General features: G+C 34.2%; 1 protein-coding gene and 1 long non-coding RNA gene across 2 annotated transcripts in view; one reads left to right on the top strand and one right to left on the bottom strand.

The window, feature by feature from the left end:
- The window catches only part of Gpm6a (glycoprotein M6A), a 310,527-nt gene that overhangs the window by 239,154 nt on the left and 44,746 nt on the right, over positions 1-26,627 (bottom strand). The window lies entirely within an intron of this gene.
- On the top strand, positions 16,026-24,465 carry LOC125612894. The gene is made up of 3 exons (XR_007343381.1): positions 16,026-16,186; positions 20,381-20,392; positions 24,452-24,465. It is a non-coding gene; the product is annotated as an uncharacterized LOC125612894 (long non-coding RNA).

Genomic DNA, 26,627 nt, shown 5'->3' with positions numbered 1-26,627 from the left:
TGTGTAGATTTATAATAAATGTACACCTATTTTATATGCATGTAGAAAATGTTTTTATTTTTAGGGTGCATAAAAATAATGCTTGGAGACCAATATAAGAAATGTATAGCTTCTCTTCTGAGACAGCCTATTGGAATAGAAGAACATGGCTGTGAAGGGATGATTTGTTCTATTAAGAAATGTTCAATCATTTCTGAAACACTGCCCAGTTCACTGGACATAGATGAAATACAGACATCCACAACAGATGGCTGCTGTGTTTTCACTCCAAAAAGAAGCCCAAGAGTAGCCATTGCATGTTGAATACAGACTGGTTTCTGGCAAGCAAAGACGTTTTAGTCTCTGGGAGAACTGAGGCCCAGGGACGCACTTCATGTCAGTCAGTGGCTTTACTAGACTTAGGCCACCTAACTCCTATCCTCCTTTTCTCTTCACCATGCTGGATGGTTCGTTTAAGGTTGGGTGTACTTAGGAGAGTACTGATTAGTAACTCATGTCATGATAATGAATCTCCTTTCTGCTGGATTTGTTTCTAAATGTTAAAAATTCTTTGCAGTCGGTTATCAGGAGACAGGAGGTTCATCACTCCTTAATAAATTATTGTCCTTACTTTTTAAAATAAAAATTTAGTTGTTGATAAACATTTATTATATTTTATTTATACGTGGTGCTAAGGATAGAACCCAGTTCCTCACACGTGCTAGGCAAGTGCTCTACCACTGAGCTACAACCCTAGCCATGTCCTTACTTTTTAAGAAGCATATGAAACTGCTACAGATTCAGAAAATGGGAAGTTTCTTACTTTTTCACATACTTATACTTTATAAATCAAAGTGTCCTGAATTGACAATACTCTTATTTTCTGAATCCTGAAGACCTGGGAAAATGGATGCATGCAAGAAGTTACAAACTGTCAAATCAATAAACTAATTATTGACATAAACCTGCTCAATAATCCATGGGGATTTAGGGTACAAGGGCTCGAGTAAGTGGAATGAAATAATACAGAGGATTACTCTAAAATGTTGGTGAAACCCTGCATAAACCCATAATGAGAAAAGTTATCCCACTTTTTTTCCTCTTTATTGTGTGTATCCTTATGTGGCGTCTGGGCTTTACAAGTTGAAAAGGCTTTGCTCCCCAGTTCCATTACCATTTCCTCTATTCAAAATCTAAACATTAAAATTTTTATTGTTTTGAGAAGAGCTTGGCACAAAAGAGGGGTCTATTTCAGAGTCATTTCAGAAAGAAAATATTTACCATCCAAGTGAGTGGGCGCTGCAGTGGGCCCGGCTGGCATGTGGTGGGCAATGCAGGGAACTGAAAATACACCAAGAAATGCAGCCATAAAAACATCAGATATTTTGTTTTCCTATTTGAATTATCATGTGCAAAAGAGATAGGATATAAATAAGCAGTGAACTCTGATTCATCACATTTTAATATATTTGTTTTTGTAGTGCAGCTTGGCCAAAAAACTCAGGCTTATCACAGGAATTTCTGTCTCATACTCAACTGTCTACGATTAAGGAGGTTTCATGGAAAAACAAAAATTATTAATTGGTTATATCCTTGGGAATTTACATGGATGGTGTTTTCTGAAAACACACTTTATGCACCCTTTCTACACTATCCCCATCTCAGGAACATTTAACTTTTATTATGTGGCCAATGAAGAAGATAGACATGGATGACGCCACTTCACTCTAGGAATATAAGGCTTATGTAGGATAAACGAACATGCATTAACTCTCAATCACTTCTGAGCTGTGATTAAGTAAATGAAATAAACAAAATTTAAAAAGCTATAGCCTTCCCAGAAATACCAACAAAATTGAAGATGACAGCACTTTGACATGGAACAAAACAGCAGGCTTCAATTTTAGAACACTAATTATTTTTTTTCTGTACCTAAGACACTTTCATAAACAAAAAGGAACATCTTCATATTCTTAAAACCACCTATCTCAGTCAAAATATTGTGAAAGCTAAATCTTATAATGAAGCCTCATTAGCTTATGCTTCAATAAGCCAAGAGTGCTTTGGAAGCATTGAGTCAGATCTAATAGAACTCACGCTCTACAGTTATTCTCTGAAAAAATATATCCCCAATGGTGGGACAATGGGTTCAAGAAAGATAGCTTCAATACATAAAATGCAAATTAAAACCATTCTGCAGTTGTAAAATGTCCTGGAACACATGGTTGTATGAGTCATGCATACAACTTGCCAATTCTAATATAATTCCTTCTTAAATCTATACTGATGCTCTTCTTCACTCCTCAAACTTTTCTCTTTGGAGAAGAGTGAGATTATGTTGTCCTGACCCACTAATTCCACCACTACCCCCTCACATGCAATGTATACAGAGCTCTATACATGTTTAAGCCACTATGTTGGTTACTGCAATACTGTGAAAATAAACAAAAAGTACATTTAATACGATGATGCTGCAATTTAGTAAGGGAAAGAAGTACATAAACCATTAAATTATAAAGAAAAATACCTAAATACTTGAGAGGTAGAAGCACACAGAGTAAAGAGTGTAATGAATATTTCAAAAAAATGGTAGAAGGAATATGGAGATACATCTCTCTATCTGTATACCTATTATGTATACAGATAGAGATATATAGACAACATGGATATAAAGGTTTGTAGATAACTGATATAAAGATACAGATATGGATGTAGAGGTTTATAGATAAACTAATGATTGAGACATAGGGTGCCCTTGCACCCTATCTTGGAATGATTGGTGCCAAACCATATATTGAAACAAGAAGTTATTCTATCTCAGCTGTATCTCCAAGGAGTCTATACCCTATGGAAGAAGACTAACATAAAAAATATTTAATCTTACCTTCCTTTTCCCTGTTTTTTTTTTTCAACACAAACATCATCAACATTTGTTTCATTTTATTTCATGCTATATGAGCTGGAAAGATGAATAATGCCACAGTCAAGAAGCACAGAGGCAGTGTTAAGTCACTCCCAATGGAGGCACCCTTCTTTTGTTAATAAAAACATTCTGTAAAAATTGTGCCTTCTTGCCACTGCTTGAAAAGAACATCAGAAGTTTCAAAACAAAATGCCAGAGGAGTTTAGCTCACCGTGAAGATTACTTCCATGTAAATATCCTTCTTTTTAATAAAGGTTTTTAACCCAGACCAGAGCAACAACAAAGAGCATAATATAAACCTAGACTTAAAAAATCTTTAGAAACTTTTCTTGTTATTTTTGAAAAAAAGTTTCAAGATGAACTCATCTTTCTAAAGAGCATTTTGGATATTATACAGCTTACTTTATGTGGTTCACAAACTAAATTTAGATAATTATACTCAACTCTGAATTTAAGTTTTACAAGAATCTTTTTTTTTTCTCTCATGGTGAGATTCTTTTGAAAACCTCAAAAGACTGATGCTTCAGTTTAGTAAGGGAAAGAAATAGATAAACCATTTTTGAGACTCAAAAGCTGAACCTCATTTTAATCCCTTTGAATTCTTAAGAATAAAAGCTATTCAAATAATTTGAAGACTTCTATCAAGAATCCTGGCACTTTTCCTGCAGATAAAAAGGGCATTCCTTTCTTCCCACATTCCAAACAGTGAAGGTGATGCAACTGTTTCCTAAACATAGATTTTTTTTCTTCTCTGTTAACATTGCATAATTTTACACAATGTTATTGAATAATTGATTAATTGATCAAAAACTATGTAATATAATGCAAGAGCATTACACAGGACATGACACAGATGTACCTATTTAGTATTGTGATGGTATTTAGTTCTTCCTAGCTAAAATGTCATATTCTTGGGACAAGAACCATATCTAATTTTTAAAACAACAAGCAATTGTAGCAATCACATTCTTTTGGCATAGTAAGTATAATTACCAATATCTGCACCATAGTGAAAATTTCCTGAACACTTACATTGAGACAGGCATAATTCTAAGAATTTATTTCTCCTATCTCAATCATTACTGTCATTTTAGAAAGTAATTATTATTATCATACCCTTTTTACAGATGAGAAAACTCAGGCTGAGAGGAATATCCAATAAATATTATACATTTAAAACACTATTGAGGGGCTGGGGTTGTGGCTCAGAGGTAGAGCACTCACCTGGCACGTGCGAGACACTGAGTTCAATGCTCAGCACCACATAAAAGTAAATAAAATAAAGGTATTGTGTCCAGCTACAACTAAAAAATTTAATAAATAAATAAACGCTATTGAAACCTGAGCTATAGAGTTTTAGCTACAGCCTCAAATTCCAAGATGTGATCTAACTTTTTAAATTCACAAAGGAATTTTTAGAAATGTTTTAACAAATTTCTGTCTCAGGACACAGAAGTGAATAAACGAGTGGTTTGAATTTTATATATATGATGGATGGAAATCTTGATAAATTATTCTTATTTCTCTATATTTTACTATTAGTTGAATATAGGAAATAATGGAACATTTTTTCAAAGTGCTGAGGAGAAACCCTGTTAATCTCAAATTCTATATCTAGTTATATAAATCCTTATAAAAGATCTTTATAAGCCATTGGCCCATTGGCCCTCTTGTCCTTCAGCCTTGTACCTCATGAGGATACAAAGTTCCTCCACTCCATCTCAAGATTACTTGAAAGCAACACACTCACCAGACCCTGAGTGCCCGGTAGATTGAATTTTGGTCTTCCCAGCCTCTAAAATATGTGAGAAAGTAAATTGCACTCCTTATAAATTCCCCAATCTGTGGTACTCTTTTAGCATCATAAAACAATAACAACACAAAAAATTAGAAAACACTAATCACAAAAACAGCAAGTTCACTAAAAATGGACAAAAGGATGGAACACTTCAAATATGTGTGTGTGTATTTGTGTATACACACACACATATATACACACATACACACAATAGTCTCATGAAAAGATGCTCATCGTCTCCAATCTTCAGAGAAATGCAATGAAGATATCACTATAATCCTCTGAGGATTAAAATTTAAAAATTTATAATACTTCACATTAGAGAAGATATAGAATAACACTAAGTATTGTACACTGCTGGTAGGAATGTAAAGTGGTATAATTTTGTAAACAATGTTGCAGTTTCTTACAAAGATAAACATAACAAACATACGCTTACCACATAATTCAGTAATTATACTCTATGTATTTAGTGAAAAAAACGAAAAGTATGTCTATACAAGGATTTGTATACAATGTTCTTAGAAGATTTAGACATAGTTGCCCCCGAACAAAAACAACCAAATGCCCATAAACAATGTAAATCCATATATTGGAATATTAGTCTACATTTAAAAGAAATGGGCTAATAAAACATAGAATAATATATATGAATATCAAAGGCTTTATGTTGAGTAAAAGAAGCAAGACACAAAAATTTCAACTATTTATATAAAATTCTTCATTATGCAAAACTAATCTATGGTGAAAAAGCAGATCCCTGATAGGGCTGTGTAACTGGCAAAGGTCACAAGGAGTCATTCAGAAGAGTGATAATGGTTACATAGATTTCACATTTGTTGAACTTCATCGACCTAAATACTTGAAATAGGTGGATTTTATTGCAGGTAAATTTTTCCTCCATAAATTTGACCATTATGGTTTGGAGTAGTATCCAAGAAAAGCTCGTGTATTGAAGACTTGGTCCCCAATGCAACAATGTCCAGAGGTGAGGCTTTTGGGAATCAACTGGATCATGAGGACTCTGACCTCATCTGTGGATTAATCCATTGATAGCTGAATGGACTACTGGGAGGTGATGGAAACTATAGGCAGGTAGGGCATAATTATAGGAAATATGTCACTGGGGGCAGGTCTTTGGGGAGTATATCTTGTCCCTGGCCCCTTAATCTCTGCTTTCTTGTTGCCATTACCTTAGCAGCTTTTCTCTACCAAACCCTTCTGCCATGATATTCACCTTAGATCCAAGGCAGCATCCAACCAACTATGGACTGAAATGTCTGAAATCATGACAAAATAAATCTTTCCTCCTTTAAATTGATGTGTCAGGTATGTTGGTCACAGGAATGCAAAGCTAACACAATTATCATAAGTGATAACTTTGTAGCAGTTACTCTTTGGTAAACCAGTGACTTCTAAATTTTTATAAATGATTACCTAAGAGGAAAGGAATTATATCCATGAATCTAGGAATTTAGGAATGAATCTAAATGAATCTAATGGATCTACACCAAATATTGACTATATGTTAGATAAATAGATAGTGTGTATCTTAATATAAAAGTGAATCATTTAATTAAGCTGCTAAATTCAAGCTATAATGAACACTATACACTATATCACCCAAATCTGAAAACACAGGAGAAACTACATAAACTATATGCTTTTCAATAAATTTCAACAATATAGCTTTCAAAAGGTACTGTTCAAACACTAAAATGTACATTTTTTCAAGGGTACACAGCCATATTTTGTTCTTGGTTCCAAAATTTATGTGATTTTTGAAATTAACTAGCTCAATAAAAATAAACATAAAAGTCAACTTTCTATAAATGCTTTCAGATATTCTTTAACACAACATCAGAATAGTAAAACCATTCCATATAATTTATCTTTCTTGGATTTATAATTCTAAAGCTAACATTTATGCCTCCAGGCACAATAACAAATTGTCTTGACAATTAAACTACTTTATTCTATATATCCTTATAGTTTCACTTTTTAAATTGTTATCTTAAACTAACTAGCCCTCTGTATATATCCTTAAAAATAATAATGCTAAAATTAAATTATTGCTTAAATTCCCACATCAGGTTCAAAGGTCACAACCAAGTATAAAATTCTAAAAAGGATACTAAGAACTGTTAATTTAAAAGGAATGATAATCTCTGTTCCATTTATACATGCATTTCTTGACTACTTGTTTTTTGGTTGTTGTTTTTTTTTGTTTGTTTGTTTGTTTGGTACTAGGGATGTTCTGAACCCAAGGCCCTTTATCACTGAACCACATCCCCAGTCCTTTTTATTTTTTATTTTGAGACAGGGTCTCACTAAGTTGCTTAGGGTCTTACCAAGTTGCTCAGGCTGGCCTTGAACTTGGCAAACATCCTGCCTCAGCTTCCTGAGTCACTGGGATTATAGGTATGAGCCACCATGCACTGCCATTTCTTGACTGCGAAGATATCATTGCTAAAATTCCCTCCACAGTAGGCAAGGACACCTCAGGATGTAGTACTGTCCCTTCTGAGTTCCAATAGCACAATATACTGTTTAGACAGCATGGCTTTAAGTCACCATCCTTGAATTGCCAAAGCTACTGCTACCTAAAAGCCACCCCCACCTCGCCATCCCTGATCTCCTCCTTGGTAGTTCCCTTAGATATTGAGTTTGGTTGTTTATCACAGGTCTCATGAATTTCTCACTGGCCTTTGAGTGGTTATTAGGAAAAAGAAGCAGGACACTGCTCAGGGTAACTTATGGCAGTCAAAGGCACAGACCCTCAATATTAAAGTTACCCTCATTAAAGTTACCCTCAAATAATAAAGAACATCTATCCAACTTGACATTATCTGCTTTCCTACAGCCTCTCCCAAACCATTAAAACCACTGCTAGAACAAAAGAAATACTGAGAGAAATCAAAATTTTAGAAATTTCTGTTTTCAATACCAGTACAATAAAAAGAAATATATATATATGTGTGTATATATATACATATATAGATGTAAAGCTTATAAAGAGGAAATAAACATACTTAATATAAGGAATAAAATATGATGAATAAATTTAAAAATTATCATATTCCTGAATTCAAGAACTCATTAATATAAAGATATCATTTCTCAGCTAATTAATCTATCAATTCAATAAAATCCCAGTTAAAATTTTTACAATTTTATAGATTTTAGCCAACTAGAGTGCAGTTACCCTAAGAGCTGGGCTATTGCTCTATTTGTTCCATTCAGCAATACAGCATCTGACAGAAATCTAAGCAGCCAATAGGCACTCCATGAGTATTTTATGAATTAATAAATTAAATTAAATCTTAAAACAAAAAAATCTAAGAAAATATATATGAAATATCTCAAAATATTGTTATATGAAAAGATAGCCTAACAAAATATAAAAACAAAAAAGTAGAGAAAAAGATTGAAAAAAAACCCAGTTTAAAACATCTATAGAGTGAATATACCATGAAGTTTTAAGATAAGCATATTACTAAGAAACTACTTGCTAAATTGTATTAGGAAAAGGATTAATATTTAAAATATATATAGAATTCCTAAAAGTAAGTGATAAAAAACAAGTAAATAAAGGATACAATAAATAAGTCACAGGAAATAGATATAAATATAAATGTCTTAATAATATGTGAAAATATGAACAATCTCAGAATCAAAGAAATTTAAATCAAAAGATACCTTTTTACTATATACCTATCATTAAGATTCATGATATTACTACTCAACATTCATGATAACATTACTAAACATTCAATATTGCCACAGGCAGAAAAAGCAGAAACCACCATCCACTTTTAATGTAACAAAAAAATGGAAATAGTTTGGGGGGGAAGGCAATTTATCAAAATTTCAAAATTATAAATGTGCTTGTTCCTTAACTCAGCTATTTCACTTGGTGAATTTGAACTCTGCAGAAATCATTACATACACTCAAGAAAAACTTTAAAAAATTCAAAACTAAAAAAAAAAATTATAAAACTTGTATAGTGTGACTCAATTCATATCATGAATATATGGAAATATGCCTGATACATACAAATGGACCTGGTACTCTTCATGACAGTTGTCACTTAAACTGTTTAATCAAGGAAGAAACTAGTCAATTAATAATTAGAAATATACCTGCAAATATCCAGTATGTTGATAATAGTGATTACCTACTTATTAGGGTTTAAAATGAAGGAGGATGAAGGAGGGAAAATGTTGCGAGATATGAAGGAGACTATCACATTTTACTTTATATATTTATTTGTTTTTTTAACAAGTTGCATTTTAAATAATGAATTTAAAGTTAATTTAAATTAGCATCTAAACAAAGAGAATGGCTATTAAGATAACATTAATGTAAAGACACTAAGTTGAAAGCAAAGTCAAGTTAAATGTGTAGTCCTGTTGAACAATGAATGAAAAACTGTACCCGAATTGACAAATGCCCTTAGAGCAAAAGCTAAAATCAAATAATGTAAATAGTTTGGCCAATAGGATGACTATCAATCAACTCATTCAATTCTGAAGTGGTTAATCAATCACTTCTATAGATGTGACCTCAAGTGAAACAGCAACATACAGTTTGAGTTTTATCCTTCTGTGTTATGCTAATCCTTCATGTTTTTTTTATTGAAACAAATTTTAATGATTCACTGTCATTAAAATTGTTTTAAAATCTGCTTGTACCTGGGAATCTTCACCTGCTTAAAACTGTCAATTGAAGGTATCTGCGTGGAATTCTAAATTTCATCTTCCCACCTCTGCATTAGAGTTAGAATTCAAAAGAATGCTGAGAAGACCCAGTATTGTAGCAAATGAATACTACTCAGCTGCTGCCTGCCAAAGTACCCTGAAGGAGAATAAACAAATGCATGGAGCAATGTTCCTGTCAACAATTTTACTTCTAGAGTATTTGGAACTGTGAATGACTTATTAATCTGTGTTCTTTTTGATGTAAAATCTGTTACCCAAATTAAGGGATTTTCATGTCTCTTAAATCTTTACAGTTGTATTTCATAGAATTATGCTTCCCTGGCTGGTTTACATTTTCTGCCAAGCAAGTTAAAAATACCAAATGAGAAAGCCAATGTCTTCCCCAATAAAAGAGAGCCCACTCTCATCAATTTAAATGGCAATTAAGTAGTCCACTAATCTTAAGTCTATTTAACAATACAATATGCTTGATCTGTATGTCCATAAACTGCAATAGTAAGTCTGCCAGAAGGAAAAAGTCAGAATAAAATTCACTTGAAGATAAAATTTATTTTGTAATAAAGTGTATCTGAGTGGATACTTATCTTAGGTCTAGAACTAGAGTATGATGATTTTAAAGAGGAGCAAAAAGAAAACAAGTCTTGTCTTTGCAGCAGGAAATTTTTCCTTGTTTCTTTTACATTTATCTTCTTGACAGGCAGAACAGCACTTCTAATTTGACAATTCTGGGTTTTCCCAGAAGCACAAATGGTACCTCAGGTCTACATGTATTATTTCTGTGAAAATGCACACATGCCATGAAGATCCTGGGCCAGGCTGGGTAGGAATACTGTAACTTTAGGGTCAGATCCGTGGTAGTTCATTCATTATTCTATAAAAGAAATGAACTTTTTATGATTGTGACCAGTTTTATCAGTGAAATTTGAAATGTCTTATAGACTACCCCTTGTGAAATACATAAGAGATTTTAGATTAATGAACTCACAAAAGAACCATGTATTAATTGCTTTTGAAAATATGTGTACCTTCCCATGACTGCCAGTGTCAGTATGATTCAGGTATATTCTAGAGCAACCTCACAACCTGTAGTAAAAATTACCATGGAGACTGGGGATGTAACTCAATGACACAGTACTTGCCTACCATGAGCAAGGCTTTGGGTTCAATCCCCAGCACCTCAAATAAACAAATAAATAAGTACCTTGAACAATCGAACAAAAACCTGTGCCTCTAGGTTTAGAAAAAAATATATATGGTAATTTTGTGAGGAACAATAATATTTAGGTTTATTATTACTTTACAAAGGCAGAAATGAAATATAACATATTTTAATTAAGAATCAAATAGCATTTTTCACAGTAATAATAAAATGTACATATAAATAACCATGTTCCAAAATCTCTATTGTTGATAATTATTGATATTTTATAATAGCTGCTCAGATACAAAATAATAATGGAAGTGAATATGTAATATCTATGATGTTTTTTTCTAATATCTGCTTTAACTAGATCAACATAGGATTATTGATAGAGAGCTAAGAAGCTAAATTTAAATTGGTCTACTGTTCCATCTCATTGTATGACATTGGGAGACATTACCTAGTGTCCCTAGTAAGAGTTTCAAATACATTAAGAAATACTAGGTTGCACTAAGTGATCTATAAGATCCTTTAAAAATTTTAACAAAGGGAATTTTGATATAAGTAGTCCATGGTTTGTAACATATGAATGTCAAAGAGTGATTTCTGGTTAATCATTACAGCAATCTAGTAATTTCAGTTTCTAAATGACGAACATCCAATTAGTATTGTTTTCCGATAAGAAAAAGATCATTAAATGTTTATAATTGCTATTAATATGTTAGGGATTATACTAATGTTGCCTAATTTGTATTCAACTTTCATATCTTAAAATTTTGTGTATCCATTATTTTAACAGCAATCCACTTTAGAGACTTATTTCCATTTTAATAACGAATAACAGATAATAACAGATATAGAATCATGTACAAATGTCTTTTTCAGACTATGTGGTAATAAAGTGCCAAAAAACAAGTTACAAGCTGTTTGTGGCCTAAGATATGCAAAGAATTAATTTTTGTGCTGGCATATACTGTAATTAGAAATGGTTCTGTGCATCATGATTAAGCCAGTAACTATGGAAACGCAAGCAGGAAAGAATGAGTGCAAAAGGAAAGAGTCTGAATAACTCAAAGAAGCTGTTTTCCATCTATTTATCTTTAAATCTTCATTATAAACACAACTATCTACAAAATGCATATCAATTTTATTCCAATCCCTATCTTTCATTTATAATAGATTAAAAATATATTCCTTAAACACACACATACACACACACACACACACACACACACAGTCTCAGCCAGAACAGACTTGGACTGTTATCACATTTGGAGAAATCACATTTAGAAAGCATACAGCAAAAAATATCTTAAAAAATATATTAAAAAAAATATAAAAAAAAAATCTTAAAAAAAATATTACCAGGGGAACACTGTCACAATATATGCACATCTCCCTTGTTGTCACAGGGCTGCACAAAGAAAATGACAGAGCAGAAAATTCATGGAAATTCACCGAATTTGGAGTCTTAGCTTTTTCATCACACATTTCTGCAAAACTACCTGTTTTATTTGCATCAGACAACCAGTTCACATTAATAGGCCACGAACACAGGTAGAAAAGCCACCAACCACAACCCATGCCCTAATAACATGTTTTACAGAGCATCCAAGGCAGTCTTTGAGGGATGTAAATTTAAAAGCCTTCATTTCAGATACCTTGAATCCTTAGGCTTCATGTATATATTTTGGTCTCAAAACCATGAAGTAATATGAGAAGTAATTAAAGCAGTTTCAGAGGAGAACATCAATCAAAACTAATTAAAGGTTTTTAAAGCCTTTTGAGAAGAGGTTATTTTTTTTTAATCATTATTGAGGCTAGAAAAGACTGTGATGAAGTCAGGTGTGTGTGTGTGTGTGAACAGCAATTATCTCCACAGAGACAAGACAGAAGAACAGAAATTTCAGGAAAAAAAAAAAGCCTTTAATTTATGGAATACTCTCTGTGCAGATAAAAGAAATTGAACACATCACCAAATAATCTGTGGAAACTAACTGAATTTATTAAATAAGGGAAAAGTATCATGTTCTCATTTAGTATAAACAAGAACTCACTAAACACTCTCCCATGTATAAATTTAATGAATCTACAGCAAAGCCTCTGTGGAAAAGATTCCAAAATTTCTGCAGACTGTATCTGAATGTAAAGTTGATGAGGAACTTTATTTCAAAAATGGAAGAAAAATGAGTCTCAACTAAAATAGGGCAGAAAAAACTCCTCAATATTGTAGTAAGACTGTTAAACAATCGATGTGCATTAGTCAATGTTCATATCATCTTCCATTCACATATTCACTGTGCCAAGCTACACTGAACATTGGCCCTGCGTCAAGTACTATTCTAGGTTTGGGGATGCACTCATGAACAAGAGGTATAAACGTGTCTCATAAAGCTTCCATTCTTCTGAGGGACACATACAGTGAATTAATTAAAAATAAAATTAATTAATGAGATTAAATCCCTATCTCTCACCATGCATAAAACTCAATTCAAAATGGATCCAGGACTTAGTAATACAACCAGAAACCCTACATCTTATAGAAGAAAAAATAGGCCCTAATTTCCATCATGTGGGATTAGGCCCCAACTTCCTTAATAAGATTCCTGTGGTACAAGAATTAAAATCAAGAATCAATAAATGGGATGGACTCAAACTGAAAAGCTTCTTCTCAGCAAAAGAAACAATGTGAGGTGAATAGAGAGCCTATATCTTGGGAATAAATCTTTACCCCTCACACATCAGATACAGCACTAATCACTAGGGTATATAAAGAACTCAAAAAGCTAAACATCAAAAACAAATAACCCAATCAATAAATGGGCCAACGACCTAAAGAGACACTTCTCAGAAGATGATGTACAATCAATCAACAAATACATGAAAAAAATGTTCATCATCTCTAGCAATTAGAGAAATGCAAATTAAAATCACTCCAAGATTTCATCTCACTCTTGTCAGAATGGCAGCTATTATGAAGACAAACAATAATAAGTGTTGGCGAGGATGTGGGGCGAAAGGTACACTCACACATTGCTGGTGAGACTACAAATTGGTGCAGCCAATATGGAAAGCAGTATGGAGATTTCTCAGAAAATTGGGAATGGAACCACCATTTGACCCAGGTTTCTCTATCCTCGGTCTATACCCAAAGAACTTAAAAACAGCATACTACAGGGGCACAGCCACATCAATGTTTATAGCAGCACAATTCACAATAACTAAACTGTGGAACCAACTTAGATGCCCTTCAATAAATGAAAGGATAAAAAAAATGTGGCATATACACACAATGGAATATTATTTAGCAACAAAAGAAAATAAAATCATGGCATTTGCAGGTAAATGGATGGAGTTGGAGAAGATAATGATAAGTGAAGTTAGCCAATCCCAAAAAAAACAAATGCCAAATGTTTTCTTTGATATAAGGAGGCTGATTTATAGTGGGGTAGGGAGAGGGAGCATGGGAGGAATAGGGAAACTCTAGATAGGGCAGAAGGGTTGGAGGGGAAGGGAAGGGGCAGGGGGTAATTAATGATGGTGGAATGTGATGATCATTACTATCCAAAGTACATGTATGAGGACACAAATTGGTGTGAATATACTATGTATATAACCAGAGATATGAAAAATTGTGCTCTATATATGTAATAAGAATTGTAATGCATTTTGCTGTCATATATAAATTTTAAAAATTACACAAAAAATAAATAGATAAATCGCATAGCAATTTAGATTGAGATAGTTCTGGAGTAAATAAATGGGTGATGTAGGAGTAAATAAATAGGTGATGTAATGAAGATGAACTTTGCTAGGTTGGTCATGGAAGACCTTTCTGAGAAGAGGTGAGGTTTGGAGGTAGATGGTTCCTAGGAGCCAGCAAAGAGATGCAGAATACGCTAAGACAGGGAACAGTAAGAGCAATGTGGAGAGTCTGAGGCATAAAGAAGCAGCTCCCAGCACTCTGAACAGGACTAGAAGAGGCAACAGAGGGGACTGATGACAGATAAGAGCAGGCCTGGTAGGTGTGCCAGGGGTTAAATGGTTTAAGTGTATCTATCTTCCCAACAAATTAAAGTGTTTTTGCCTTTTGGAATGGTTTCTAAGAAGATGCCTTTAAGAAAGATCAAATATGCTTACTCATGCAGAACTTCTGCTTGGCTTCCGATGAGGAAGCCAAGATCAGAGATTACTGTGGAAGCCAGCTCAGGAAAGAAAGCAAAATCAAAAAAAAAAAAAAAAAAAAAAGCCTGTTTTTGAAAAGTACTTCATGTATATGACAAAATAGAGAGGGTGCAGCTTTATTACTGCTTCTCCCAAGTCTTGCCTATCTTAATAATCATGTCCATTAAAATCCACTGGATACAATAAATGGAGCAAAGAATTTCTTTCTAATTTTCAAAATTTGAGTGCCATTGTACAACTTTAAAATCCAGATGAATAGCCTCTTTAAAGAAAAAAAACAACTAATAGCTCCTCAATATTTCAGGTTATTCATTTTTCGATTCTATTTAGCTTATTTTCCATTCGAACATTAAGCATTAGAAAATCTCTATGTGATTTCCACAGCAACCACTAGAGGGAAAACTTCTACTGAAGAAAGTTTAAAAAGTTTACTTATTTCATGTTTCAGGAAATCAAGAATAATGATGTGTTCAGGGTCAATTATTATTTTATTATTATTATTATAAAAAGCATATCATAAATCCAATATGCATTTTTAATTATTTCTGCTAATAATTATTAATTATGTTTCCCACAAATGCTTTTACATTCATTACCTTATTTGCATCTCCAAATAAATGGTTAGAAGAATAGACATTATTGTATTATAGTAATAAAAATTATACATAATTGTATAAAAACACAAATGATTTAATCAAAGGCACCCAACATTTAGATTTCACAGTCAATATTAGAACTGAGGTCTGACTATTTTTTCCAAGTACATTATATTTTCTCTTCAAGAAAAAAAAATGATGGAAAAACTTTATAGTTTCAAGCTTCTCATGATATTGTAGATTTTTATGAAAATACCTTGAATATATAGACAGATATTATGAAATGTTTGGGTACATCAATATGTGAATGAAAAGCAGAGTGAACAAACGAAATTTTGCTTTTTCTCTACAACACTCTTGTCAACATAGCATCTTACAAAAATGATACTTACTGACTTCAATCACATCCCAGGTCAGAGTTAGTGACTGAAGAGGACATCTTAGAGTACTACTTACAGCTTAATAAGCCCTATGGAGAATAAGCCTTTGTGATTTTTTTTTTCTTCAGTATCATAGTATCCTCATGATCTGGAATGAATGTGTCCCCCGAAATTCATATGTTGAAATCGTCATCTCCCAATATGATGACATTAGGGGTGAGGGCTTTGGGAGGTATTTAGGACATGAAGGTGTTGTATAGCCTCTCATGCATGGGAGTAGTTCCCCTGTGAGCAGAGACATGATTTTTCTTCCTGCCACATGAGGATACAATGAGAAGATGACCATCTGTGAAATAAGAGGAAGGCCCTCACCAAGAACCCAACCACACGGAAACCTTGATCTCAGACTCCCAGACTCCAGAACTGTGCAAACTAAACATTTGTTTAAACCACCAGACTATGGTATTCTACCACAGCAGTCTAAACAAAGACACCACATCTTACTTCATCTCCTTTAAACTGTCTAACTTTAGAGAACCTAACCTCTGAAACCCTGATTATTCCACCAAATCTTTTATAATGCATTATAAAAATGAGAACTATATAAACATATCATACAGATTAATATAACCACAGAGGAGGGCAGAAATGATCAGTAGAAAAAGAGAAGAATTCCTTTCACAAGACTCTTGAAGCAGTTGCCACAAAGTTCTGCCATGATATCTTGTAGAAATAGATAAAGCAATCATGAAATTCATATGGAAAAACAAAAGATCCAGAATAGCAAAAGCAATTCTAAGCAGGAAGTTTGAATCTGGAGGTATAGCCATACCAGATCTCAAACTATACTACAGAGCAATAGTAACAAAAACAGCATGGTACTGATACCAAAACAGGCAGGTGGACCAATGGTACAGAATAGAGGACACAGAGACCAATCCACTTTCTTACATTTGATAAAGGGGCTAAAAGCATGCAATGGAGGAAGGAGAGCATCTTCAACAAATGGTGCTGGGAAAATTGGAAATCCATATGCAACAAAATGAAACTGAATCCCTTTCTCTCGCCATGCACAAAAGTTAACTCAAAATGGATCAAGGAGCTAGATATCAAATCAGAGACACTGCGTCTGATAGAAGAAAAAGTTGGCTACGATCTACATACTGTGGGGTCGGGCTCCGAATTCCAAATTCCTTAATAGGACGCCCATAGCCCAAGAGTTAATAACAAGAATAAACAAATGGGACTTACTTAAACTAAAAAGTTTTTTCTCAGCAAGAGAAACAATAAGAGAGGTAAATAGAGAGCCTACATCCTGGGAACAAATTTTTACCCCTCACACTTCGGATAGAGCCCTAATATCCAGAGTATACAAAGAACTCAAAAAATTAAACAATAAGATAACAAATAACCCAATCAACAAATGGGCCAAGGACCTGAACAGACACTTCTCAGAGGAGGACATACAATCAATCAACAAGTACATGAAAAAATGCTCACCATCTCTAGCAGTCAGAGAAATGCAAATCAAAACCACCCTAAGATACCATCTCACTCCAGTAAGATTGGCAGCCATTAGGAAGTCAAACAACAATAAGGGCTGGCGAGGATGTGGGGAAAAGGGTACACTTGTACATTGCTGGTGGGACTGCAAATTGGTGAGGCCAATTTGGAAAGCAGTATGGAGATTCCTGGGAAAGCTGGGAATGGATCCAACATTTGACCCAGCTATAGCCCTTCTCGGACTATTCCCTGAGGATCTTAAAAGAGTGTACTATAGGGATACTGCCACATCAATGATCATAGTGGCACAATTCACAATAGCTAGACTGTGGAACCAACCTAGATGCCCTTCAATAGATGAATGGATAAAAAAAATGTGGCATTTATACACAATGGAGTATTATGCAGCAATAAAAAATGACAAAATCATGGAATTTGCAGGGAAATGGATGGCATTAGAGCAGATTATGCTAAGTGACGCTAGCCAATCCTTAAAAAACAAATGCCAAATGTCTTCTTTGATATAAAGAGAGTAACTAAGAACAGAACAGGGAGGAAGAGCATGAGGAAAAGATTAACATTAAACAGAGACGAGTGGGGGGAGAGAAAGGGAGAGAGAAGGGAAATCATATGGAAATGGTAGGAGACCCTCAATGTTACACAAAATTACATATAAGAGGTTGTGAGGGGAAAGGGGAGGGGAAACAAGGAGAGAATTGAACAACAGCAGATGAGGTAGAGAGGGAAGATGGGAGGGGAGGGGAGCGGGGATAGTAGGGGATAGGAAAGGTAGCAGAATACAACAGTCACTAATATGCCATTATGTAAAAATGTGAGTGTGTAACCAATGTGATTCTGCAATTTGTATTTGGGGTAAAAATGGGAGTTCATAACCCACTTGAGTCAAATGTATGAAAGATGATATATCATGAGCTTTGTAATGTTTTGAACAACCAATAATTAAAAAAAAAAGTTCTGCCATGGATCTATGTCCCTTCCTATAAAATAATAATACTGTTTATAATAATAATTACCATCAATCAGTGTTACTATAGAAAGTAAAGGGCAGTTGTTGAATAAACTTTAGATCCTTGAAGATGATAATTTCCTAAGAACATGAATGCCCTTTTCCTATTCTACCAATGAAGCTGCATTTTGGTGTCTTTGTGGGGGTGATGGGGAGGGGGAGGGATCTGGACATCTCTTCTCCCACAGCGAAACTCCCTTTATACTACTAAGGAATTCATAAACAGCTATTAAATTAAGCAGCTCCCTCAAACTTCCACATAACCCTAGCATATCATAAAATGGTTTCAAAAGAAATGCTCAGAAATATCAAAAGTAATTACCAATGGGTGGTATTAATAAAAATAATTTTGATGTTCTTTTTCATGCTTTTCTGTAATTTCTTATTTGTCTATAATAAAAACATTATGTTTTCATAAAAGTAAAGGTTTTTTATTAAAAGTCAAGTTATATAAATTTCATATCTCATCTTAAAGGAATCACTAGCTATCTTTGGCATATATTTTGTGTCAAAAAGTTTGTTTTCTTAATTAAGAAAATTAATAAAGAGCTGTTTGACTGAATCGTACCTAGCACTCCTTGTTTCTTCTTATCAAAAGCTGACCTCAGAACAAATTCCTTGGAACCAACAAAAAAATGAGGGCGTATTCTCTGGCTGGTTCTCCCACAGTCCTTCAGCAGTTTGATTTTAAATGCATGAAGAAGATAAAGTTGAACTGATAGTCTTTATAGTATCTGTTCATTCTTCACATTTAGTACATTCCTTGAGTATATGTATTGCAAACAGCTTGTTTAAACATTATCTGACTATCTGCATTAAGTTGTTTGGATGATAATCCGTGAAATCAAATAGGAAAAGCACTGGTAGCTTTCTGAGTCTCAAACCGTATGTCCAATGAATTTCACATGAGGGAAAGAAGATAAAATTCTTATTTGGTAGTCAGTCAACATATAAGCACCACTGAATGACAAATGACTTCATAAAGAAAAAAGAACTCCATCAGAAAATCTTAAAAGCACATATTGTATTCACACAAGGATGAACACAAAGTTCACTGTTAAGAAAAGCGATTCATTTGATAATGAATACCAGGGAGAAAATTCAATACACTTTGAGGAAGTGAATATATTTGCTTTCTACAGTATTGAGATATTTTAAGAGAAGGAACACCCACCCAAATGACACCTAAAAATATCATTAAAAAATAAATAAGTAAGCTATGGCATGGTGACACACACCTGTAATCCCAGTGTCTTGGGGTCACTGGAGGCTGAGGCAGGAGCATGGAAGTTTGAGACCAGCCTCAGCAACTTAGCAGGGCCCTGTTTCAAAATAAAAAGAGCTGGGGAGTGGTTCAGTGGTTAAGCACCCCAGGTTCAATCCTAAATAAATAAATAAAATCAGCTGTTACTGGTGAGCTATAACAAACATTTATTTTTACTCAAATTTTACTCAAATTATTTTAGTGACTTTATAAAAATTTCAATAATTTCAAGTTCCACTGACTCTTAAAATAGAAAGTTGCATGCACATAGCAATATTTCCTACACAGCTATAGAGGCAATTCTAAAATATGAAAATAAAAATATACTTGTGCATTATTCCTGACTTAACAAAATGTAAATATTCCAGGTTCAACCACGAGTGTCAAGGAGAAGAATTGCAAAATCATTTCTGGTTATTGAAATGTGTTTCAAAAATGAAAACAAAAAAAAGCTCTGGAGAGTTTCATATATACTTTACTCTGAGAAGAACCTAGGACAATCTGCTCCAGTCAACCAACTGGGCAGTGCTATTTTTTGCTATGCCTAAGTGCGAAAAGACAAAATCCTAATTTAAGAAAAAAAATTATCTTAATAAAATATTTTAAATTGGCCCACAATACTTTTAAATGCCTTGGTTCTTCCTGTCATCTTAAATATTACTAGCAAGACTCTTAATATTCCTGCTAAAATTTCCAATCATAAATTCAACATTAATTTACAAAGTATCAAAAACGTTTACATATGTCATGAAGTAGATTTTTCAAAATGAAAAGGGGTGGAAGGATATTGAATTTTAAAACATGGTATTTATAAGGCATACTTTCCCCATAATATTTAGAAAGGCTCTTTTGATTGGTTCAGACTTCTGTTACAGTGAATGCCACCGTTCCAAATGGCCACAGGAAAGGATGTTTCCTCTCTTTAACCTAGAATTTACTACTCGTCAATGTAACACATTAATAAATGTTTAAAAGCCTGGATCTCTCATCCTGCCTATTCCCCCCCCCATGCGGGGGGGGAATAATACCTTCTCTTGATGACTATCTATCTACCAAAGGAACCCTGAAATAAGCCATTTTTCTTTATAAATTTTTGCCTGTAGTTTTCAGTGGAAAAACTGAATGAAAGAAACATACATTGTGAATTCCTTGCTCAGTGGAAACAGAATTGAAGGTGGAGATCAAACATTAGAAACAGGTATTGACACTCAGGATTTCCATACCATCAGGTCCTGAACAGAGAAGTTAATGCAGCAGTCAGAGTTGAAAGAGCACTGGCCTTGGAATCAGGCATTTCTGGATTGAATCCTCATTCTTCCAGTAACAGAGCAGATGACCTCTTAACCATCTGTGTCCCTAACCATCACTGTGGAGAACACCATGTACCTTGGAAGACTGTTCAAACAGTAAGGGATTAGGCATGTAAGTCACCTGAAATATGCACACATCATAATAAGTAGCTGATTACAAGTATGAATAGATTGCAACAATTTTCTGGGACAAAAAAAAAAAACCTAGCGCCAATCCCAGAATTATGTACCTTTATATAAATCAAGGCTTCGTCTACAACATTATTCTATATTTAGAATACCCAGAAAACTTCTAGTACTCATTAATTAATTCAGCAAAGCAGCAGGATATAAAATTAACACCCATAAATCAATTGCATTCAGCACATCAGTGATGAATCAACTGAAAGAGCAATTAAGAAAATTATCCCATTCACAATAGCCTTGAAAAAAAATAAAATATTTGGGAATCAATCTAACAAAAGCAGTGAAAGACCTCTACAATGAAAACTATAGAACACTAAAGAAAGAAATTGAAGAAGACCTTAGAAGAAGGAAAGATCTCCTACATTCTTGATAAGCAGAATGAATATTGGGATGGTACCAAAAGTGCTATACAGATTTAATGCAATTCCTATTAAAATTCCAAAGATGATTTTCATAGAAACAGAAAATTCATTTGGAAAAATAAGAGGTCTAAAATAGCCAAAGTGATCTTTAGTGAGAAAAGTGAAGCAGAAGGCATCACAATGCCAACTTTAAATTATACTAAAGAGCTAGAGTAATAAAAACAGCATGGCATTGGCACCAAAACACACATGAAGGGCAATGGTACAGAACAAAAGACACAGAGATAAACCCACATAAATACAGTTATCTCATACTAGACAAAGGCGCCATAAACATACATTGGAGAAAAGATAGCCTCTTCAACAAATGGTGCTGGGAAAGCTGGAAAATGAAATTATGTAGCAAAATGAAATTAAACCCCTTTCTGTCATGCTGCACAAAACTCAACTCAAAGTGGATCAAAGACCTAGGTGTTAGACCAGAGACCCTGAGCCTACCAGAAGAAAATATAGGCCAAACTCTCCATCATGTTGGCTTAGGAATCAAATTCCTCAACAAGACTCCTAAATCACAAGGAGTAAAATCAAGAATAAGTAAATGAGATGATATCAAACTAAAAAGCTTCTTCACAGCAAAGGAAGAGTATGAAGACAAAGCCTACAGAATGGGAGAAAATTTTTGCCCCCTGAACCTCAGACAGAGCATTAATCTCCAGGATATGTCAAGAACTCAATAAACAAATAATCCAATCAATAAATGGGTGAAAAAAGAACTGAACAGATACTTCACAGAAGAAGAAACACAGCTGGTCAAAAAAATATATGAAAAAGTGTTCAACATCTCTAGCAATTAGGGAAATGCAAATTAAAACTATACTGAAATTTCATCTCACTGCAGACAGAATGGCAATTATAAAGAATACAAATAACAATAAATGTTGGTGAGGATGTAGGGGAAAAGGTACACTCGTACATTGCTGGTGGGATTGCAAATTGGTGCAACCACTCCGGAAAGCAGTTTGGAGATTCCTCAGAAAACTTGGGACAGAACCACCATTTGACCCAGTTAACCCACTCCTCAGTATATACCCAAAGGACTCAAAATCAGCATACTCTAGTGACACAACCACATCAATATTTATAGTAGCTCAATACACAATAGCTAAGCTATGGAACCAACCTTGGTGTCTTTGAACAGATGAATGGATAAAGAAAATATGGTACATATACACAATAAAATATTACTCAGCCATAAAAAATAATGAAATTATGGTATTTGCCAGTAAATGAATGGAACTGGAGATTATCATGTTAAGTGAAATAAACCAATCCCAAAAGCCAAAGGCTGAATCTTCTCTCCAATGTGCAAATGCTAACACACAATAAGGTGGGGAGGAAAAAAAGTTCACTGTATTAAACAAAAGAGAATGAAGGGAAGTGGGGGGATGGGACTGGGGAAACACAGTAGAATGAACTGGACATAGCTTCCCTATACTTATATATGAATACACGACCAGTGTAACTCAACATCATGCACAACCACAAGAATGGGACATTACACTCCATGTATGTATAATATGTCAAACTGTACTCTACTGTCATGTGTGTCTAAAAAGAACAAATAAAAAATAAATACAATCTGAAAAAAATCAAGGCTTCCTCACATTTATATTACTGAGATAATTGTATTCCTCTTCATGAAGGGTGTTTTTGAATGAAATTAAGATTTAAATTGGTGAACTCTAAGTAAATAAATTGCCCTCCATGATGTGGGTGGATCTGCACTACTGTATCTACTGGTCTTCAGCTAGCCAGGTCACACTGCAGGTTGAGGACTCACTAGACCCTATAATCATGTGAGTCAATTCTTTCTCTCTCTCTCTCTCTCTCTCTCTCTCTCTCTCTCTCTCTCTCTCTCTATTTCTTTGGAGAACCGTGACTAATATAATTATATTCAAGGGCATAGGCGAGCCAACCATTACCGGAGACATGAAACTAAAACACTCCCTTTCAAAGGCCAAAAATCTCTTCAACTTTCTAACTTTCTCTTATGTTGTAAATATTGCATGTATACAACAGAAACAAATATTTAAGACAAGGGTGGGGCTGTAGCTCAGTGGTAGAGCGCATGCCTTGCACGCATGAGGCACTGGGTTCCATCCTCAGCACCACATATAAATAAAGTAACAATGATATTGTGTCTATCTACAACTAAGAAAATATTTAAAAAAAATATTTAGGACAAAAGAAACATATTCCTCAAGGGGGCTCTAATAGAGGTTTAGTTCTATGTCCACAGTACTACAAAATTAGATGTCCAGGAATCCTAGAACCATGTTCTGAACTGCAGAATGAAATTCTATCATAGATTGTGGCATAAGGCAGGGATCACAATATGTATATCCCCAAAGGAATTAGGTAAGGTATCATTCAATTATTTTCCCAGGTCCTCATTGTGACAAGAAACTGATGTCACAGTTACACTGCCTTCTTGGGAAAGGACTGTTCTAACATAAATTTTTAAATTCTTCCATCTAAACGACATATAATTAGGAATATTAGAGAGCATTAATCCATTCTCCCATTCCACAGATATTTTTTTGTGCAAATATTTGTATAAGTGCTTTCCCAGAACCCATTAAGTCATACAATAATATAATGAGTCATCCTGTCCACTGAGAAGTCCAGGTCTGCTATAGTACAATGGCCAAAGAAAACAGAAATCCCCTTGTCATAAGAGTTAAATAATGGCAAGGTTCTGCTTTGATTCAAGAACACAATCTGTATTCTAAATAACTGCAATCCTAAATTTTATAAAATAATAAGGGATATCAAAGGGCAGGGGAATTTTATTCAACATCAAAGAAGTTCCCAGAATTGTGTACTTTTTGCAGCTGAAAAACCTATAAATATACTCCATTGGAACCTCTGCTATATCATGACGATTTTTCACAGAGAGGTATTCTAAAGCAGTGATCATTTGTGAAATAGATGTGAAAATGGCTCAGGAAACAGCATTTTCAGACACCTAAATGATTTCCCTTTTGAGACATGAAGCACAAAGCTTTTGAGAAGAATGAAGTTTTTAGCCACAATAAAAGCAGCCAATTGCCTATAAAGCAGTATATGGTAGAAATTTACTTGATGCTTCCCTTAATTACCAGTATTCTTAGTTATAATCATTTTATTATTTTATTGTGAGACACCATATAACTCTGAAGCTTGCAAGACACATGGTAGATTTACACAGCATATTAAAACTTCCATGAAGCCAGGTATGTGCCAGTAATCCAGTTACTCTGGAGTCTGAGACAGGAAGATTACAAGTTTGAGGGCAGCCAGAGCAATTTTCAGAGAGTATATCTCAAAATAAGATGGAATTTTAAAAGGCTGAGGAGGTAGCTCAGTGGTAAAGTGATCTGGGGTTTAATTCTCAGTACTAAGGGGAAAAAAAAACCAGAAAACCTGCCAAGGTGACTGTTAAATTGGAGTTAGGATAGTAACCTAATTGGTTTAAAAACAGTTTTTTTTTTTTTTTTTGCAGTCATAATAAACACCGACAGCATAGATCTCAGGGTGAAACAAACTTGTCCAATTAAATATGTTCAGTCCTCTTCTGACCCGGTCTATACTTTGACTTTACCTAAAGAGTCAGTGCAGTATAGGAATGTGTTGTCTAGTAAGGTAGATATCAGTCACATGTAGCTATTTAAATTTGAATTAATAAAAATTAAAATGCATTTGCTCAGGTGCCCTGTCTACATTTCAAGTGCTCGATAACTACTGTGGTACTGGAGAACTCAGAGAACATTTTCAACACCCCAGAAAGTTCCACTGGATAGTACTGCTTCCTTGGTTACGTGTGTAGTCCCTGCTGTGAAGCAACCTCAACTACAAATCCCACCTCAAACTCTTTTTTTTTAATTTTTGTTTTTTTTAGTTGTAGATGGACACAATATCTTTATTTATTTATATGTGGTGCTGAGGATTGAGCCCAGCGCCTCGAACACATGCAAGGCATGCACTCTACCGCTCAGGCATGACCCAGCACCTCCAGTTCAAACTCTTAAGAGCAATATTAGCTTAAGCAAAAGTTTCCTCACCTCTCTCTGCCAGCTTCCTCATCTGTAAAACAAAGACAATAAAACAAATAGAATTGTAATCAATAGGTATATAGAGTACTTAGAACAATGACTAGAAAGCAGTAAACATGACACTGAGTGTTATCTCATTTTCTCACTTTAAAAGTCTAGGAAAGTCTAGAAGAGTTCAAAGAAAAGCCCTAGGAGAGTCCAAGGATCAGTGAATCTGAGATCATAAGATGGTCATCTCTGGATAGAGATAGAAGTCATCATTTCTCTTCCTCAATTCAATACATTTTTATGTTCTGAAACATGGTCAGTTTAAAAAAATAAGGTATCTATGACTGTAAAGTTATCCTTTATAGTCCAATTGTATCCCTGCACCTGTTACTCAGAGGACTTCATATGTCTCTATGTCTGAGTCTTTAAAAATGATCTGGACCTAACACATTTTCTAAAGAAATATCCCTCCTCTCCAACGCACAATGCCTGGAAGTTCAAGTACCTTGGCTTTGGCCACACAGATTTTTCCACAACTAGACAAAGGCTACACTTCATTTTTCAGTCTTGTGCTGGAAAGGAATTTCTGGGATGATAGCTTTTCCAGTTGTATCAACAGGATAATACCACACCTCTTCCTGGGGTCCACGGGAAAAAGCAAAGTCTAGTTAGTTCATTGGAGAAATAGCTGATTTCATTGTCTCATGTCCCCCCCCCTTTTTTTTTCTCAAGAAATATTCCATAATAGAAAACATGTTCTGAAAAATCAGAAAATGACAGCCTTATGAAATCAAGTGCCCCAGGTTCCAATCCCAGATGCACAACTTACTCGCTCTGACCTTGCAGAAAAGGGTAACAATATTCAACCCTTGGGATTTTGGTAAGACTGAAATAAACTATTACATTTAAAGCATTTGGAACAGCATCTGGGTACATTGCTGTCTGAGTACATTTGCTCAAATATGATGGTAGCTATGGTAGATTTTGGTCAGTATAAAAGTAAAGAAATATCTTTTCAGGCAGATTTTATTTTGATAGTTTTATTTATTTATTTATTTATAAATTAAAATAGAACTTAATGATATATATATATATATATATATATATATATATATATATATGATTGCTTCAGAATCTCACCAAAAGTTCACCTGATTTTTCTCATTTTT

The sequence above is a fragment of the Marmota marmota genome, unplaced genomic scaffold (assembly GCF_001458135.2).
Source record: "Marmota marmota marmota unplaced genomic scaffold, marMar, whole genome shotgun sequence".
In the NCBI taxonomy this organism is placed as follows: Eukaryota; Metazoa; Chordata; class Mammalia; order Rodentia; family Sciuridae; genus Marmota; species Marmota marmota.
This window is presented reverse-complemented; position numbering and strand designations above follow the sequence as displayed.